The sequence below is a fragment of the Candoia aspera genome, chromosome 3, assembly GCF_035149785.1.
Source record: "Candoia aspera isolate rCanAsp1 chromosome 3, rCanAsp1.hap2, whole genome shotgun sequence".
Lineage (NCBI taxonomy): Eukaryota > Metazoa > Chordata > Lepidosauria > Squamata > Boidae > Candoia > Candoia aspera.
The window spans coordinates 199,013,014-199,032,467 of NC_086155.1; the positions used below are offsets into that span (position 1 = coordinate 199,013,014).

Sequence of the window (19,454 nt, forward strand, 5' to 3'; positions counted from 1 at the left end):
CCTGCCTCACCTGTGGCTGGAAGCAATGCCTTCAGGTTAATGGGCAGCAAAATACAGTCAGGTATCTCCTCCCCCTCTCTCCCCATTTAGCCCACAGCTGAGATTCCCGCATTTCTGTCCCCATAGGGATGCCCAAGGTGCTGCCATGCCACTGGCATGTAGATGCTACCACCCAGGAAGTGAACCACTGCACGGATCTTTCTGAGCTGTTGAACCTTGCTTTGTAGAGCTGTATTCCAAATGAGTGGGTTACTTTTCAGCTGAACTTGGATATGAGCAGGCTTATCCAAGATGTATTGGGGCTGCAACTTCCAGAAAACTTGGTGGTCATGGCCTTTGAGGGGGAGAGCAGCAGATCAGGGAAGGCAGGACAACCACTAACGAAGTTTTCTTTCTGGACATACTTTTCCAGCTTCAGCAGAAGGGCAGTTCTTGCATGATGACTTTTGAGACAGGACAGATACTAAGGGAATGGCATGTTCCACAGGCTAGAAAAGATAAATGGGATGGTTCTCCCAAGTATAAAAAGCTTAAGACAGATAAAACCCAAACAAAATACAGGACATCAGGCCCCCCAAAGCCCTCTGGAAAAGCTCCACCTTCACCTTTTTCTGGGAGGTGGACAGTGATGGAGACTGACAAGTCTAGCAACTGGAGGTCATTCCAGATGGCTGGCCACATCACTGGAAAACAGCACTTCCAGGCTTCAGCCCACTTAACCTCCAGAAAATGGTGGACAACCAGCCTCTTCTCCTGGCATGAACTGAATGTTTGGGCAGACTCTGGGGCGGAACTGTGGTCCTGCAGGTGGACATCTTCAGTTTGCTTTGGAGGACAATATGCCCCAGAGAATTTGGTCATCTGGATTCTCTTCCATACCAAATAGAGGCAAAAAGAGAAGTTTTCAGCTAAATGTTAGGAGAACCTTTCTGAAGGTTAAAGCTCTTTGGAAGTGGAATAGGCTGCCTTGGGAAGTGGTGTGCTCTCCTACACTTGAATTGAGGATGTTTGTCTTGTTGGAGAAACTGCAATCATAGAAGCCTAGAGATAGAGGCAGCCCTTGAGGCCACCAAGTCCAACCTCTTTCTCAGTGCTGGAATCCAGGTTAAAGCTTCCCAGATACATAGGCTAGCCTCCCCTGGAACTTAGGCACCGAATGACTTCTGTTGTGATCGCATTCTGCATTGTAGATCCTGCATTAAGAATGGGGCAGACCTAGATTGCCCCCATGGAACTGTTTCTTGGTTTTCAAAACAATGTTATGTCTTTAAGGAGCACAGAGTAATGAGTGGTGAGATGAGATCACTGTGTAGGTTTCAAATGCAAATGGAGTTTGCATTATCTCTTTCCCATGCTACAAGTGTCTTCTGATTCATTGCTGTGTAATAGCTTTTTCCAAAACATTATGTGCTGGATTGCATTGTCTCCAGCCAGGAAGCTACTTGTTGGCTGGGGATCAGGAGTGTTTGTCGAGATGGGCAGTGAAGTAATGCGATAAATAAAATAGAAAATACATAAAACGAGAGTTGTGGTCCAGTACCTCCAGGTTGCTAAAGACTATAGCATAGCAATTTTGGGCGATTGTGTAATTGAGAAATCAGACTGTCCCCCACTTCTTCATTGGTTGTAAAGGAACATGAAAAGTTAGTTTTGCCTTGCAAGTGAAGCGGTGGCCCATCTCTGCCCTTGCCCTTTCTTTTTTTCTCCTTGGGTGTCTGCTTGATGTAACAGTCTCTCTTTATTTGTTTCTTCTTCAAGGTCTCCATCTCAGTCTCTGGCAAATCCAATGGCTGTGGCATCTTCAGCATCTTGTTCCTTTCATTCAAGGATATCCAAGGCCGTGGGATTTAGCAAGCCGCACAGAGATTCCAGAGAATGTCAGCTGCAGACAAAACGCCTTGACCAGAAGAAGGGGGGAGCAGCAAATTTTTGGCAGTTCTTGTTCTTCCCCCACCCTCCTTCCCTGATCCTTGATGTCCATGAGAGATTTTTGTTTTGTTTTGTAACACTGAAGATGGATTATTTTCCCACCATTATTGGAATATGGGGTGGAGTTTTTCGAGGGTCAGGTTTCGTTCTGGAAACCAATGAAGTGTGAATAATCAGAACTTGAGATTTTTCCCACTCTTCCACACAGCTTGAGTGTCTTGCTTAGGTACGTATGCATTTTAAGTTTCATGACGTTTTCCTCTTCCCCAAAAGACCTTCCCTTGAATGGTGTACACATGACACTCCTGATCTTCTAGCTCAGTCAAGAGAGAAAGTCACAAGAAGGACAAGGGCTGCTCCTGGACCGTAAGAGCCCTGATGCAGTTCCCAAAGTCGTGTCTTGAGTAGCACTGTGTTTCCTGCACAGTGCCCGCTATTCAGTGCTCTGAGCCGGCACAATTCATTTTTGCTGAATTGGGTTGACATTCATCAGCTCTTACAGCCACTGTTGTGAAGTGGCATCCCTTTTTCCTTGATAACCCCCCCCCTCCTTTGCTGATAGAGATGCTACTTCTTTTTTTTTTTTTTTGACATTATTGAATTTAATATCTTTATTTTTTGTAGCAAAGCAATCTTTAATGATATTTTAAAAAAATAAAAAATAAAAGTACAAACTAAAAATATAAACTAAGAAGGAAAAGAAAAAAATCTAACTTATGCTTATCAATAGCCACTGGTTTACCAATGAATTCACTACTGTGATAGGGACAATACAAGATGTTATTGTGAGATATCACAGACTCTCTGCCATAGTAACACATATTGCTACGTCCTTTGATTGGTAGAAAAATTGCCTTTTCCAAGACAGGTAGATCATGGATGGTGATGCTGTTTCTTGCTTGGCCAAGAGGCAGCTTGGCAGCATTTTGAGAAAAAGATATTTGACTTACCTGTGGTGCCAACAGCTGGATGTGGGTTCTTCCTCTGTACCTACTACCTCTTTTTGTGTTTCCTGTAGTAAAATATAGGTAGTCCTCATTTAGCAACCACAGTTGGGACTGGCAGCTTGGTTGTTAAGTGAAGTGGTCACTAAGTGAAACCGTGACTGTGCTTACGATCTTACTTCAGCTGTCCTTTGCTTTACAGACCTGCGAAGGTTGTAAATGCGAGGATTGGTCACAAAGTTACTTTTTCATCATCGTTGTCACTGCACACGGTCGCTGCATGAGGCAGTCACTGAATGAGGACTGCCTGTATACTCGAAGGTTTGCCTGTAAATCATCTAAGGTTAGATGCATGGTCACATATACAATTTAAAAAGCAAGAATGGATGAATGCCGCATCATTTCCGGGTTCTGATGTCAGAAATGCTTCTTGCACCATTTGAAGATGTAAGCATGGTGCACCCTTATTTGCTGGTAGTCCTCACTTAACAACCATTTGTCTAGTGATGGTTCAGACTTAAAGCGGTGCTGAAAAAATGATTTATGACCGGTCCTCACGCTTACGACCATTGCAGCGTCCCCTCAATCACATAATCATGATTTGGGTGCTGGGCAACCGATTTGCATTTATGACCATCGCAGCGCTCCATGGTCATGCGATCGCCGTTTTCTGCCTTCCCAGCTGGCTTCTGGCAAGCAAAATCAATGGGGAACAGCATGATTCGCTCGACAACTATGTGGTTTGTTTAATGACCACAAAAGGTTGTAAAATTGGGTCATTCACTTAATGACCACTTCGCTTAGCAACTGAAATTCTGGGCTCAATTGTGGTCATTAAGTGAGGACTGCCTGTACTGCCTGTATAAATTTCCCTTGTGGACTTTGAGTTTTCCTGTTAGTACTGCGTGCATGCTTTCAACCACCACTTGTTTCTTTCTGTTGATTTGCGTGCATGTGCAAATAGGTGTGGGGAGTGTGTATTCAGAGTGGCAGTGCTTGAGAAGATACTATACAGTTTGTGTTAGCTATTTCTTGCCACTGCTGTCCAGGAGGGCTTTATAACCTGGCAGGCCTGCCTTGTTATGAATAATAGGAAGCCAAATCACTTTCTCCGCTCTGGTCATAGTTACTCTTTTCAAAATGCCTGATTGATTATAGCGTTAGGATCACCATACAGGAAGCTGTGCATATGTTAGGCTCAATCATTCACCCAAATGCATGGATGAGTAAGGAGGAGAGAAACTTGGCATAAAACCAAAATTGGTGTATAGAAGGTATGAGTAACAGCAGTAACTGGCTATAGCAAAAAGCAGAACCTTGTTTTTGCTCAGCAGGAACAAACACAGGAACTGAAAAGTATTTTCTTCTTAAGGTTACTCCTGCATTCACTTGCTAGGCTGGGAATAGAGCCATAGAACTCAGCCTTAGTTTTGAGTACTTAATACATATTGATGTCTAAAAGCACGATTACAGACCTTTGCAGTGTTGCTGCACTTCCAGATCTGGGTTTCTCTGGTCATTGGTTATTGTGACAAATCTCTCTGAGGTTTTTATTTACCACCATGCAGAGGGCTGCATATTGCCCACCTCTGCTGCCTTTGAAAGGCACGTTGATGGTTCCGGTGGTAGTGTTGTCTCTTGCACAGACTCACACAGAGAGACACTTGTGGGAAGCAGCCGTGTAAGCTGTCCAAGAGAAGTGGTTGCTTTAATGAGTCGAGGCTGCTTTGCTTGTACATTCATTGTGCTTTACCAGGTGCCCCCTTTTAATGTTTGCACGATTAGTCCATTGGAATTAATTGGTGGCTAATACATTTAAATTAAAATTATCAAAATTAAAATTGACAAAATTAAAATTATCAAAATAAAAATAAAAATTAAAACGAATAGAACCGAACAGAACGTTTTGTGACTGAGCTCGTTCATGCACCAGGCAGCCATTCTGTGTGAGTCCCCATGTCTTATTCCCCAAGTTCCAAGGGTATTCCCAACCCCAAAGTCTTGAGGAGCCATGCCTTAATATGAAACCAACCAAGAACAATAAGCAGTGTCAGATGTTTGTCACTGAGGCAAAAGGGCCAGATTGTATATGGATACCAGTAGCCAATGCTTACTTTCAAATTCTTCATTTTATCATTTCTGAAATGTCTGTGCACTGCAGCCTTTTATTCTGTGTTTTAATCTATGTTTTCATCTATCACCCCTTCTTTGTTAGACCTTTTTTGCCTTTTCACATTGCATGGAAATAGACTTGATGTTAGTTACAAGGAGCTCTCTCTGCATGTGCTTCCATTCTGTCTTACCTTCTTCATAAGTCAGAAAAATACTGGATTAAAAGACACATATAAAAACGCAGAGTTCAGGGAAATAATATATTTTTTCCTGTACTCTGCAACTCGTTTATTACAAGGCTTGTGAGGAAATGCCATTTTGGTTAGGAAGCTACTGTACAGCTGTTGGCATTTGTTTTATCGCTGTAACTTTATCATTTCCTCTGTTGTGGAATTTTCACTTTTAGCATAGACCCACAAAGTGTGGAATTTGCCCTCTGGGTGAGGAAGCTGCTGAATTCTTAACTGTTGAGGTAGTTCTATCTCTGCCAACTCATTCTGAGTTGTCCTTCACTCAGCTATGAAGAGAGCCATGGGCAGATTGCAAGAGTCTCCTTCCCTGCTTAACTTTCATTCTTGTATTCTAAATTGTGAAGATAACTAGATCTGCTTTTCCTTTTCTCTCTGAGTGTCTCCGGTCCATTTAGGTGTCACGAGTAGTAGCCAGTGGTCTTATCTTGTACTAAGTGACTGATAGGAGCTCAGGGCATGGGTGATTGTTGGCTATGGAGATTGTGTTGGACCTTGACTTGTTTTGCTTTTGTTGAATTTTAATGGAGAATTTCGTTTTTGCCTGGTTTTGTTTGCTACCCGGAGTGTCCTTGGATAGATGGGTGGTCCTCTAAATCGATGGTTCCAGTCGAAGTGTTGTCTCTTGTGCATGCCCACACAGAGGCGCTTATGGGAAGCAGCTGTGTAGCTTTCCAAGAGAAGTGGCTGCTTTAATGAGTCACGGGTAAAGTAAAATAAAATGTTCCATAGGTTTTGCTCTTGTGCATCCTGAATGCCCAACCTGTCATTGCAGAATCCAAGTCTTATTGTTAACAGAGGCAGAGAGCAGTGCATCCTTCATTTGTTCTTCTCCTCCCCTTTCTTGGTAGTAACCTTGTAGTTAATTTGGCAGTAGTTACTAACCTGCACATTTGTTTGCCTTTTTACAGACAGTCCAAAATGGGGAACGTTCAAACAAAAGTTAAGTCTTGCTTTTTTTTTCAGTAGGATTAATCATATGCATGCATTCTTCCAATCTTCCCTCCTTCCTTTCCGATAGGTTGGGATTCTCACTCCTAAAATTCTCCAGTAACAGATACACCAGCTGGGAATTTTCTGGAGTTTCAGGAATCTGGAAAGCTCTGTGTTGGAGTAGGCTTGTTGACTCAGAAGTTTAATTTAATCCTTGGGGCTAAGCCCTAGGTGGTAGGGTGATGGCACTACTTACAATGTTAAGTGGCATTAGATGACTTATTGCCTGCTAGAAGCATTGCTGCTAAAGGAAAGGGGAAGGGAGAGAAGGACTTAGGGATGGATATACAAAATGTGTACTAATTTCTTCTTGCCTGTGTGCAATTCTGTGTCACTTTCAGGATATATGGAAGACAATAGTGACTGCTACCTATTGTAGAAAAATACAAAGACTTCAAGTTAAAAATGCTGCAACTACCTTGGCATTTGTATCAGGTCTGGATTTCTTGGCGCTTTAAACACTTAAATACCAAACTTGGGACACAGGATGCCCTCGGTTAGCATACAATGATAACTGCAGTGTGAATGAAAAGTTGCATATGGGTAGATATGGATGATGGGTTTCTGCTGTGAGGCTCCCTGGGACAGTGTCGTAGTTTTGAAGGGCATTATGCAGATGTTTGAAACAAGGAGCTACACGCTTGTATGCACCTAGTTGAGAATGACCCGCAAAGTCAAGCAGACAAATAGCTTTTTTCAGACAGTCTCCCCATCCCTTTAGGGTATCCTGGACTGCAGCCTTGCTGACCCCCAGCCGGCACACCAACATAAGCTGGGAAGGATGTGGGTTCTGTCATCTCTGCAGGGAGAGCAGACTCTGATGACCCAGTGGGAGACTGTTGGCCTGGATGTGTCAGGGGTTAAAATGGGAAGAGTCAGCTGGGACTCACTGAGGTTGAATGGGTTGTTGGCTTGGGAGGGTAATTTCTGGTTAAGACTTTTTTGGCAAGACTCACTAGCAGACAGTGGCTGGTTTGCAGAGCAGAGCAGAGCAGAACAGCCTCCTGCTCCTGAGTCTTGGGCCAAGGTTTTGGCAGCCCGTTATTTCTGCGACTCTGTGGTCTCCAGGCAGATGGTCATGCGTAGAGTCCAAAATATGTTTCCGAAAAAGAGCAACCACAACAATAAAAAACAACCACCATCCACTTATCCCTGGAGATCCAGAGAAATCAAGTGTTTTGAAAGTGATGGCTTCTACTGTTTGTGTTTAAGACAGATTATAGTTTTAAAAAGGGTAAAAAGAAGAAAAAATACATCTCTGTAATAAGTGTCTTTCACTGTGCAGAAGATCAGAGGCTCTGGTCATCATGGGCAATCTTGTTTTCACTGATGAAAGCTCCTGTCATTATTTCCAGCATCCGACGCAGTTTAGTCTTCCCCTTAATCTCTTTTAGTGGTGTCATTGGGCTCTGTTTGGATACAGGGGAAAAAAATAGCGTGCCACTGTGGCTCTGTCTCTGGATGTACCTGTATTGCATGCACAGCAATTTGTATGTGTGTGAGCCTTTTTATAAGGCTGGGCAGAATAAATTCATACGATAGGGACATCAGCAAATACTGAAAAGCTAAGACATCTGGGTCAAATGTGATTCTGCTCCTTCAGCTAGACCTGTGCACTGGTCATTAAATTGCAGGGGTGTGGTAGAGGTGAACCCTCCATAGCCTTTTTGAGCTTGCAGTGCTAAAGTGTAGCCATCACATTATGCAGTGTGGGTTCCTAAAATCTGGAGATTTCTTTTGGGGTACCAACCAGGTGCTGGAAAATGCTTTCCTTAAAGTTTGTGGATTGTGGAGTACTATACAGGTAGTCCTTGCTTAATGACCACAATTAAGACTGGAATTTTGGTGGCTAAGCGAAGCAGTCAAGCGAATCTGACCTGATTTTATGACCTTTTTTGCAGAGGCCATTAAGCAAATCACAGCGGGTGTTGAGTGAGCCACATGGTCATTAAGAGAGTCACACAGTTCCCCATCGATTTCACTTGTCAGAAGCCGACTGGGAAGGTTGAAAAAATCGATCGCTTGACCATGGGTTGCTGCGATAGTCATAAATGTGAACTGGTTGCCAAGCGCCCATATCGTGATCATGTGACTGCAGGGACACTGTGATGATTTTGTGAGGACCGGTTGTAAGTCGGTTTTTTCAGCACCATCGTAATGCGAAACCATCACTAAATGAATGGTTGTTAAGCGAGGACTACCTGTATGCACTTGGTGGATATGGCCATCAAGCTTACTGTTATGCCCTTACTTAAAAGAAGACAATCCCCAGTTTAGGAGGATTCTGTACACGCACCCATCATCATCATTATCAAAGGAAGATTACACTGAGGAAAAAAATCACTTTGCTTTGTGGCCATATTCTCAGAACAATAGGACCTCATTCCCTTATATTGATAAATTAATTAGGAAAAAGCAGCCCTTCCTTTCATGTGAATATAGTCCTGCTTTGAACATTGTCCAGAATAAAGCTTTAATCTATCCTGTACTCATAGAAAGCCAAAATGAAGGGCCAGAGGTGGTCAGTGGTCTCCCTCTCTCCCCCCTTCCTTTCCTTGACATAAAATTTGAAAAAACACACATTGCTCCTTGTTTCCTTGCATAATGAACAGAATAAATTGTGCCAACCAAGGGAAGACACACAGTTGTATTCCAGAAGGTTGATCCTCATTTCAGGCCCAGGGTTGTTTGGCATATCTGCGTGCAGAGTGTTAACTCGTCTGTTAACTGCTGGTAATGCAAAGAAAGTGAGTGAACTGTTGCCAGATCATGGCTACTGAACTGGAAGTATTTGAACGACTGCTGTGATCCCCCTGCTGTGCTCTTCCCCTTCAGTACCAGGAAGATCCGTGTTCAGAGTATGACAGCCTTGGTTGGACAATCATCCATCAATAGCGAAACATTTTTGTCTCCCTTCATTGCATCGGTGGGATCTCTGAAGTGGACTTTCCAAGCCAAATGGGATAGGAGAAAAACAGAATGTCCTTTGGTCTTGCATGTCCCTTTTCCCCCCCTTCCTCTCCGAATTACCTTATGAGCCAGAGCAAACTTGAAAATTTTTACTGTTGTTATTATTATTTGCCTATGGAACCCATCCAAATCAGATAAGCTGCAGCTTAAACAGCCTTGGTAAACAGAATTGACCGAGACTTGGGTTTATATATGACTCTCCAGAAATGCTGAAGGCAGCGCCCACACAACCCCGGGCACACACATTCATTGACGCATAGGTGTTCCCCACAGCTGAGCGGTTGTGCGGGCTTCTGTGACCGCATTTTGCTGGGCTCCGGGGAGAGGAAAGGAATGGAGTTCATAAGCTGGACAAGGTTTGTTCAAGCAGTTCTCCTCTTCTCTTGCTACAGCCTGTTCAAGGGGCTGATTTCATGGAGAAGCTTTTGGGGATTGTGGAAGAGGTGGTGGTGATGGGGAAGAATACCCAGTGCCACAGGCTTGTGCAATGTTCGATATAAATGAGTGTTCTTCTTCCACACCCCCTTGCAGGGCTGTATTTGAGAAAAGCATGTGGAGTCTCCCTGTGCATGGATGAAGTCCTCAGCGGCAAGGAAAGCAGAGAAGATGAATGTGAGACGGGTAACCTTGGTGGGGCCTCCCTTCCCCGTCTCCCGCCGGGTGCTGTGGATGCTTGTCACTTCAGCTCTGTTCCCTGTGGAGTGTTTGTGGGCTGCTGGCCTGTTTTTAAGAAGGGCGCAGTGCAGCAGACACAACATATCAGACTTCACTGAATGCCGGAGAAACTGTCTTCTCCAGTGACCTGGCTTGAATTTTGGGACTGAGGAAAGGACTTTAATTAATACGGTTTTCCCTGGCTTTGCAAGAGGCGTTGGCGCCTCTTCAGAATCTCTTCAGGATTTAGGCTGACTTAGCCAAGCACTAATGGGCAAGATGATGTTGAATTGCGGCTCCCTAGCCAGTGTGCTCAGTTGCGAAGGACAAGGGGGATCGCTCCACAACATCTAGATGAAGACGCATTTTATCATGGGAGTAAGGGGACTTCCTTAGCTGAAAGCAGAACGTTAAGTGTGTTTCAGAGCCTTTCAGAGAGGAGTGCTGATGATTGGAGACCGGCTCCTTTTGCATAAACTTTGCTTGGATAAATTTATTTTTATTTTTTTATTTATTATTCAAATTTTGTTACCGCCTGTCTCCCCCAAGAGGGACTCTGGGTGGTTTACAATAAACGTCGCACCACAACAATAAACATGAAAATCCGATAAAAACAAACAAATTACCAATATAAGATACAATGTAAATAAATATAAAATCCAAGTGATTTCCTAGGTTTAATTTCACCCTTCTTTGCATCAGCATTGGCCAGACTATGGACGTATTGATGTTGGTATTAAATACTACTCTTTAGTCCACTGCGTGAGGAACAGTTGTAGCTTTCTGTGGTTTTGGAAGCTGCTGGGGCTTCATGGCAATCTCTTCTCCTGAGGTCCCATCACCACAACTGCTAAAAAGCAGAGGCATGGTTTCCTGTCATTTGAGGCAGGAGACAAAGAAGTAAGGCCTAAGATATCTTAGGAAACAAACCAAGATAGCCCCTTCCCTGAAATGTGGAAGAAAAACTTGAATAATCCTGGGTCCATACATGTGTGCAACATGGGCTTTGATTACTGTTGCCCTTACCTTCCCACCAGGAATTGCATGAAATTCTTCACTTCTTACGTATACCATCCCCATAAGAAGAGGCATAATGTATCAGGCAAAAAGCCCATCTAGGTGCTCTTTGGCCAGTCAGAGGTCCCTGGGAAATCATAAGCAAGGTGTGAACATTGGCACTCTCCTGCTTGGGGTTCTTTAACAATCGATGCTGCTTCTGATATTGGAAGTAATGCGTAGCTGTAGTGAATGTAGTGTCACTATACCCTTCCCTTCAACAAGTTTGTCCTGCTTCTTTTTGTAGCCGCCCAAGATGATGGCCATAAACACTATCTGTGGATGCATATTTGCGATATGCAGTACAAAGAAGAGCCTCCTTCAGCTTGTCCTGAATCTTGGGTGGCTCCAAGTTCTAGTGGGATCAGATCAAGAAAGAAAGAAATTCCGTATTCATTAGAAAGGATTTCATCATAGTTCAACAAGGATAGAAAGACATTGGAGTAGATTGCCTCATGAAGTGTTATATACCCTTTCCCTGGAGGTCCTCATGCCCAGACTGGATGGTTATCTGGTCTGAGATCCTGTGCCAAGCAGGGAGTTGAACGAAATGACTTCTAAGGCCCTTTCAAGTTTATGGTTCTATGACTTTGCAATTGATGGAAGTGAAAGTGCAGAGAAAGGTTCATATATGACAACAGCAGCACCAACTTGACTTTGGCTTCTCGACACAGTCTTACCTTGCAACTCTGGCATTGTGCATCATGAAAAATCTAAATCCCGATGCTGGGATATTGGCGGTTGCTTTTGCTTATATGTCTTGTAAGCTTACTAGGAGTGGAGGGATCGTGGTGGATACTTGGTGCTCCTTCTCATATTTGCAGCTAGCTCTGTTTGGAATAGAAGTCTTCGAAGGTTCCCAGGAAAACCCCTCTTTGGCCACAATGGCTGGATTTGCCAACAGATTTAAGTTCTTGTATAGTGGCATGATAGGAATGGAAGAAAGCTGACAGTCTGCGATTTTTGAGCAGGGAATTGATACCTTGCAAGAAGGATGGAACCAGTCACAGTTGTATCATGATGATGTACTTTCTTTGTGGACCTTGTTGATAGTTGCTTGTTTCCTTGCTGATGAAGTAATCCTTCTACTCTGCAGTAGAGACTGATGTAAACCATATGAAGTGGTATCTTTGTTCCACTGTTCGGGTTTTTGGGAAGAATACTGTGACAGGTAGTCCTCGTTTAGCAACTGTCTCATTTAGCGATCATTTACAGTTACGATGGTGATGAAAAAATAACTATGAGACCAATCCTCGCATTTATGACCTTTGCAGGTCTGTAAAGCAAAGGAGAGCTGTAAAAAGTAAGATCATAAGCATAGCTGCGGTTTCACTTGGTGATCACTTCAGTTAACAACTGAGTTGCTGGTCCCAACTGCGGTCACTAAAGAAGGACTACCTGTACACATTTTTACGTATTTGACTGAAGCAGCTATAGTGAGAAGACTTAATCAGACAATTCCCATAATTATTTCTGAATTAGCCATGGGTCCTAAATTATTTAGGGTCAAGTACTCGATTTAAATGTAAGAGGAACCTATATTGGGATCTGCGCTTTTAAATAATTCACTGGGAATTGAGAGGTAAACATACTGTTAAAGTTATACAAATTGATTGATATAGCTTCACTCAGTTTCTAATTTGCCCAGCATTCAATTCATTTTGGCCTGTTTCCACATCCTTTTGTGATTTTTCTCTCTTTGTCATATATATGTACATTAAACAAAATGTTCCCAAAATGTTCTACACTTTTAACGTTCATTTCATTTAATGAATGTATGTCCGGGTAACCTTCCCCTGATACAGCCTTCTTTATGGAATTTTTGAGTTGAAGACTCCAGCAGGAAAACTTAAAAAGAGCAGGTTTTGGTGTATACAAGCTCGGGAAATATGGGTTAGCATATCTTTTAGCTCTTGGCTGTGCTGGAATTTTTTTTACTAATTATTAGATTTTTCATCCTGCCCTTATTATTTTTATAAATAACTCAAGGCGGGGAACATACCTAATACTCCTTCCTCCTCCCATTTTCCCCACAACAACAACCCTGTGAGGTGAGTTGAGCTGAGAGAGTGTGACGCAAGGTCAGTGTTACAAAGAGGTGAGTCGGGTAATGGTTAAAAAACAACTCATATATTCATTTAAACATCAGAAGAATATGAAGTAATATTTGATTTAGTTATGGCACAGAAGGAAATGCCTTTTTTTAGTTTTGGACGCAATTCAGCGGAATGTTATACTAGCTGAAATGAATAGGGCTGTTTCTTTTGAATCTGCAGAATGAAAGTGGAAAACCATCATTACCTTTATTACCGTCATTAACCAGCACAAAACAAATCAGGAGACACACATAACCATAGATCTGTAGGCTAGATCGGTAGTATTTTTTTTTTTAAACGTACATACAAGGAATTCTAGCTAAAAAGGATATTAGGAATGGAAAATGTTAACACTAATGAGTCAGTATTTTGTGAGAATCAGCTTAACAGTGAAACTAAAAAATTAAAGCAGGCAACACTAAATAAAGCAGTAAAATCAACTAGAAAGAATTTAAGGAAAGTGGAAAATACTTACTTTTCCCTCTCCCTGTTCTAGTTAAACATAAAAATAAAATAACGCCTTTTTACTATTTTAGATATTATCGCATAGGCCAGCCACATTCCATGGGAGAATTCTTTGCTTCAGAGTTTTAATGGCATCTTTTATCGTTGTGCGCTTACACAGTCTGGCGTTGAGCAACATGGTATGTTCTGTAGATGCCTGCAGCTTATTTCAGTTTCCTTGAAGGTCACGACACTTGCAGTCTAGCTCATCACATATTTTAGACGTGTGATAGTTTTTAGACACATTTTGCTGGAGACTTAAAATTGAGAGAGGATCGTTCTGAGCATTTCGCCCCATTTCCTCCTGCGTCTACACCTGCTGAAGAATTTCAACCATGCACCTTTGCGTCAAAGCCCCAGTCTTAAAGGTGGAAGGACAGGGAGAAAAATGCATGGCTGAGAATATCTTGAAGCTTACTTTGAAAAGCAAGTTTATGATTGAGGTTTTACAAGTTTCATGTTTGTAATATCCCTTCCGTGCTAATCAAGAGGCTGTGTTGTTCTTTGAAATTGTTCTTAGACAGACAGTTGCGTGGGGCTTCATAGATGGGGCATGTAAGATGTTAATGTCCCAGCTATTATTGTATCTACTAAAGATGTCCTAGAGGGACGCGGTGGCGCTGCGGGTTAAACCGCTGAGCTGTCGATCGGAAGGTCGGCGGTTCGAAACCGCGCGGCGGGGTGAGCTCCCGTTGTTAATCCCAGCTCCTGCTCACCTAGCAGTTCGAAAACATGCAAATGTGAGTAGATCAATAGGTACCGCTTCGGCGGGAAGGTAACGGCGTTCCGAGTCGTCATGCTGGCCACATGACCCGGAAGTGTCTATGACAACGCCGGCTCCAAGGCTTAGAAACGGAGATGAGCACCGCCCCCTAGAGTCGGATTCGACTGGACTTTACGTCAAGGGAAACCTTTACCTTTACCTAAAGATGTCCTATAAGATCTACATGGGGATGGCTGCTTTAGACCGCTCCTCCCACATATGGACTGGTTTACATTCTTCTGCCACTTGGACTCCTTATTTTTTTACTCTTATTTATATGTATTTACTAGAATAATTTATATTTGTATGCTTTATTGTGTGGTTATTGTTTTAATTATGGTAAACCGCTCAGAGTCCCCCAACGGGAGGGGATGGGCGGGGACAAATTGAATGAATGAATGAATAAATAAAGCCTGAAAAATACAAAGAGCTTTTTAAAAAGTTCAGCCTTTTTGCTGGAAATCTCACTGGATTTGGGATGGAAACAGTGAAATTGCTCAAGATGTCAGAGGCTGTGGGATCTTTCTGATTTCTTTGAATGATGAAAGCCATGTTTGTATGTGTGTGCAGCATCACAACATGTGTACCAAAGGGGTGAGGCTCACATCGCAATGACACAACACTGCTTACATCAGTCTGACCCCTGTTGCTCTCTTAGCAGATGCTGCTGGTCAGAGAGGAGGTTGCCAAAATCTTAGCCGATTCTGGCTTTTGGTTGCTGATACTGGATTATATCCATAATTGCTGTTCTCTGTTCACTGCAGAGAATCTTACCTTAGCTTGCTGGCTTAACCCTTTGCTGGCTTTTTCAAAGTTTGATGTGGAATTTCTTTGATGGGGTGTTGTGATAGTATGTGGGGAAGTCCTTGGGAGACTGGGCCAAGAGATGCTGTCAAAGGAACTGTCAGATAAGAGACAGCATAGCCTTCAGCTGGACAGCGGGTGGGGCAAGAGGTTCATAAGAGACCCTCTCTAGTCTCTCGGGTTGTAAAGGAGATGGTGAGGGGGCAGAATTGCGTGTTCAGACTTGCAAGTTTCTGTCAATGTAGCTTTACAATAAAGTACAATTATCTCATATGGTTGTGATTCCTTTCTGGTTTACCCTGTGAGGCTGACAGGTGTAGCACGCAAAGCTAGTCTTAGGAGAAACCCCACAGCTTTATTTCCTTAACCCCTGAGTGGCAGCCAGACTTAGGAGCTGACAGTGAAACCGATTGTCTAGATGGACAATTTTTGAATCATGGTTTGCCAATTAAGCTGTCATAGCCCAGAATGCACATAGCCATAAGCCAAGGGCTGGGTTCACACATTGCATTAAACTGGAAACAAATGGCGTATTTGGGGACATACGTGATTCCAGTAGATGGTACTTGAAGTTGCATGAAACTATTTGGCCATGTAACAGTTCGGGTTGTCACACCTTCACAGGGGTTGTGGTGGAAGTGGCCAAAAATGCGGAAAAACCGTAAGGAAAATGACACAAGGCAGGGGTGTCTTTTCCTTCCATTCAAAGGCTTCAAGGAAGGTGAGGTGATATTGGCGGATTTGTAACAATGCATCTATGGAGAAATAAGTTTTTCTTCTCCTGTAATTCCAGAAGTTGGGCTTCATTGGCTGGTTGGGAATTTGGGAGGATGACAAGGAAGGCTATCCTGTTAAATGTTGGGGGCAAGAAGTCATGGCAATTTCTGTTTAGCTAGCAACTAGCATTCAATGATATAGTGCCTCAAAGCACAGATTTGTGGTTCTCCATCATGATTACTAGTGAGGCCTAGACCTTCTTGGTGAAAATGTCTGACTTTGAAAAGCCGCCCAACTTGGAGGCCTTCGTCACACCATGTCGCTTGGAAATCCATGGATTAGTTACATATAACATGGGAAGACTTTCCTGTCTTCCTTCATGGGCCGTATTGGAGTTGTGAAGCCACCTTTGCACAAAAAAGGCAATCCTTGATGTTGAATTCATGTGTGGGCCACACCTCACATTGCCAGGAAAAAGAAGCTTGGAGCAAAAACAAGACTGAAGTCCTCGTGCCAACTTCAGCTACACGGCTTCCAGCCCCTGATCTCTCTCACACCTGGTGCTTTACTTTGGTTTCCCCTCCATCCATGAAGGGTGAGGTCTTAGCTTTTTCCAAAAATGGAAGATTTTGCCAAGGCAAGGAAGTTTCTGACTGGTTCTATCCTATCCACTTTGGTAGAAATCAAAAGAGGGAAATTGTGGGAGTCGAATGGAATCTGAATCTGAAGATAGTTGAGAGGATAGTTTGCACTTTTAAAATTTAACAGCAACTCTTGGGGCCTGGGATTGCAGGGGCAGCACAAGAGCAGTTTTGAATATTTTCTCATGGGAAGATATGCTATGTGGGGAGGGTGGGGAGGGGAGGGCAAGAAATCTGTAATACAGTCCCTTCCTAAACTCTGTGCCATGTAGTATTTAATCAAATGTGCTCCATTTGATAAAATCTAGGTGGGTGTGTGGGAAAAGTCCCTTATGGAATGAATTTGACAAAGTCTTGAGAAGCAGCAAAAAGATTTTATTGACGTTCTTGCAAGGACGGGTGCCCAGCCAAAATAGGCACACCCCTTCACACAAAGCATGCAGTTTTATTCCCTGCCCCGGCCAGTGAAATCCCTCCTCCTGTTCCCCATTGGATAGGTACTTGGGAGTTCACAGCCTATCCGAGACGCCTTAGATTCTGCAGGAAGTCCCGCCTTTGTTTATATCTCCCATTCCTCACTTTTTACCTCCCCCAGTCCCTTATTTATTCTTTTCCTTATAAGGCAGCTAGCCCCCTTGGAGTAAGTAGGTCGGGGTCGTGTCTGACCACAAAGTTCGCTAGAACTGGTGTCGAGCATGTTTTCAGCATCGGTTAGGCAGCTTATTTCCTTTATACCTGCCCTTATGGAGATACAGTCTCCTGTTTCCCCATACCACATATTCCACATCCTCAATATACTGACAAGCAAGCCTAGCTACTAGAAAGCAAGCTTCAGTTGGCAAGTTACTGAAAAAGCAAGTTCTGTTCTATTGTAGGCCTTGCAAAAACAACATTGCTTTCCCCCCCCTTCTCACAGGTGGAATGCAATTTTCTCTTTTTCCTGTAGTGCTAAATGCTGGCCTAAGGGAATCAGGGCAAAATAATTTGGGGGCTCAAAGTCTTTTTAAAAATTTGGGGGGCAGGGGGAATACCAGTGTTAATTACAGAGAGGATGAAATTCACGATCCTTCATTCCTTATTCACTTTCTAACTGAGGAATTCCAGGCATTTTCCCAACCCCTTCTGAAACTGCTGGTTTTGCAAATCAATACTGTTGAGCAGGATCTTTCTTTTGTTTCTGGAAAGCTCTGGTTTTGTCCCTTTGAATAAAAACGAGTCTCTGACTTTTGTTCAGTTACTGAAAATGCCTTAGAAGGTTACGTATAGCTTGCACTACATGGAATTTGGCTGGAATGCCCGTGATAAATGCTTCCGTTTGTGTGTGCATTTAGTATCGCTGTACAGCTGCTAAGGATCTTGATCCTAGGGCATTGCTGGTGAACTATTAAAGTATCCGGACCTTTGCTTTTTTTAATTGACTCAGCCTGACTCACTCTCACCACTTCCTACCCCTGATCGAGAGGAATGATGAGTAAGAATTAAATTTTCAAAACAATTTGTTCCACATGGGGAGTGACTGGGGACAAGGAAGCTCAAATTTGTCCTGCTAGTTCTCCATAAATCAGGAACACAGTTGTCATCAAAGCCGAATCCCGGTGTCATTAAAGGTCTCCACGTGCAAACTATTTTTTTCTTAAACTTGTTTGACTTGTCCTGGCTTCCTTTCTGTGAGGTGAAAGAATTTCTGAGGAGGTTTCCAAGTGTCTCTGGTCAGAGGAGAGTTCCCAGAGAAGCAGAAATGATGGGAAGGGACCTGTCTACCTTGTATGTTCTAGCTAAGAGCAAACATTGCACTCCTTCAGGCTTGTCTATTAAACGTCCTGTGCAAGCGGTCTGCCTCACTGAGCAGCGTAATGTGGAACGATGGCTTGCAGAAGTAGTCAAAATCCTGAATTCCCAGTATTTTCCTGGGAATCAGTTCTGGTTTTATTTCTTGCGGAGATTCCATTCTTCACGGCACTCCACAGACAAATCTTCAACAATTTAAGCTACCAGTTTAACCTTTCCTGGGAGAATGCTCAGTGGAAGGTAGTGAGAATGATTTTTGAATAGACAGGTATAGGTTACGCTGTTAGACCCCTTTAAGAAAAGTGGATTTCTCCCCTAAATATTCTCAGGAAGGACACAGCATGGGGTTGTTTGGCCAGAAATACTAGTTCTCTGTCTTTTGGTAGGATGTGGCTTTGCCACGTTGGGAAGCCCTTTGCAAAGATATTCTACACCAGCTTTCCCCAACTTGGTGCCCTCCAGGTATGATGGGATTGCAGTTTCAAGGAAGACCAGTTGGCATGGTTTAGGAGAATTCTGGGAGTTGTAGTTTCAATGGATCTGGAGGGGGAGAAAAAACACATTAGTCTTTTTTATTTTTTTAAGTAAAAAGGAGTGCTATTCAAGCTGGCTCTTACAATGAAGAGATGCAAGCAACACTGAGTTGCTACACCCCAGGGTTAATTAGGGTAACTTTGGTTTTGGAAAGTGGGAGGTGGGTGGAATTTTGGTCCCTTCTTCAGTCTGACCTTCCAACTCTTGGAAGTTGCTTTTGCCAGGGGCTGAATACTGCTTTAAAGGAGAGGCGCCTGTGTTTTTAGAGGACGTGAGTTATTTGGCCTGCATGCTTCATTGCTGAATGCCACACAATAAATTAAACTGGCATCTTGGACATGTTCCAGGAAAGAGGGGGGACCCCCCAAAACACTTGGTCAGTGTTGCTGAAAACCAGAGGCTTAATCTTTGAAAAGCAAACTCTCTGTCTATGAAATTTAATATTCATTATGTTAAATACATGTATATCAAGCGTTCTGTTAGGCTTGCCACCTCCATGTCTCTTCCCCTGGATGGTCAGAATGTAGCCAAACTGGGTTGAGCAAATGGTATGACCACAGTCTCATGACCTCATTTAAGTGAAAGCAAGGCGGTGGCGCTGAATTGCAAAACTGTACTTCTCTCGAAAAGGCAGTGCAATGCCAAACAGGGGCTGTGGGGGCGCGAGGATTGTCCATAATTGTGGATTTCAAGCCAAAAAT

The 19,454-nt window shown here is 43.2% G+C and overlaps 1 long non-coding RNA gene across 1 annotated transcript in view; it reads left to right on the forward strand.

The window, feature by feature from the left end:
* The first annotated feature begins 1,764 nt into the window (after positions 1–1,764).
* LOC134494482 (uncharacterized) overlaps positions 1,765–19,454 on the forward strand; it is a 99,038-nt gene continuing 81,348 nt past the window's right edge. Inside the window, exon 1 of the long non-coding RNA XR_010067677.1 lies at positions 1,765–2,155. This is a non-coding gene — a long non-coding RNA (uncharacterized LOC134494482). The remainder of the gene's footprint in view (positions 2,156–19,454) is intronic.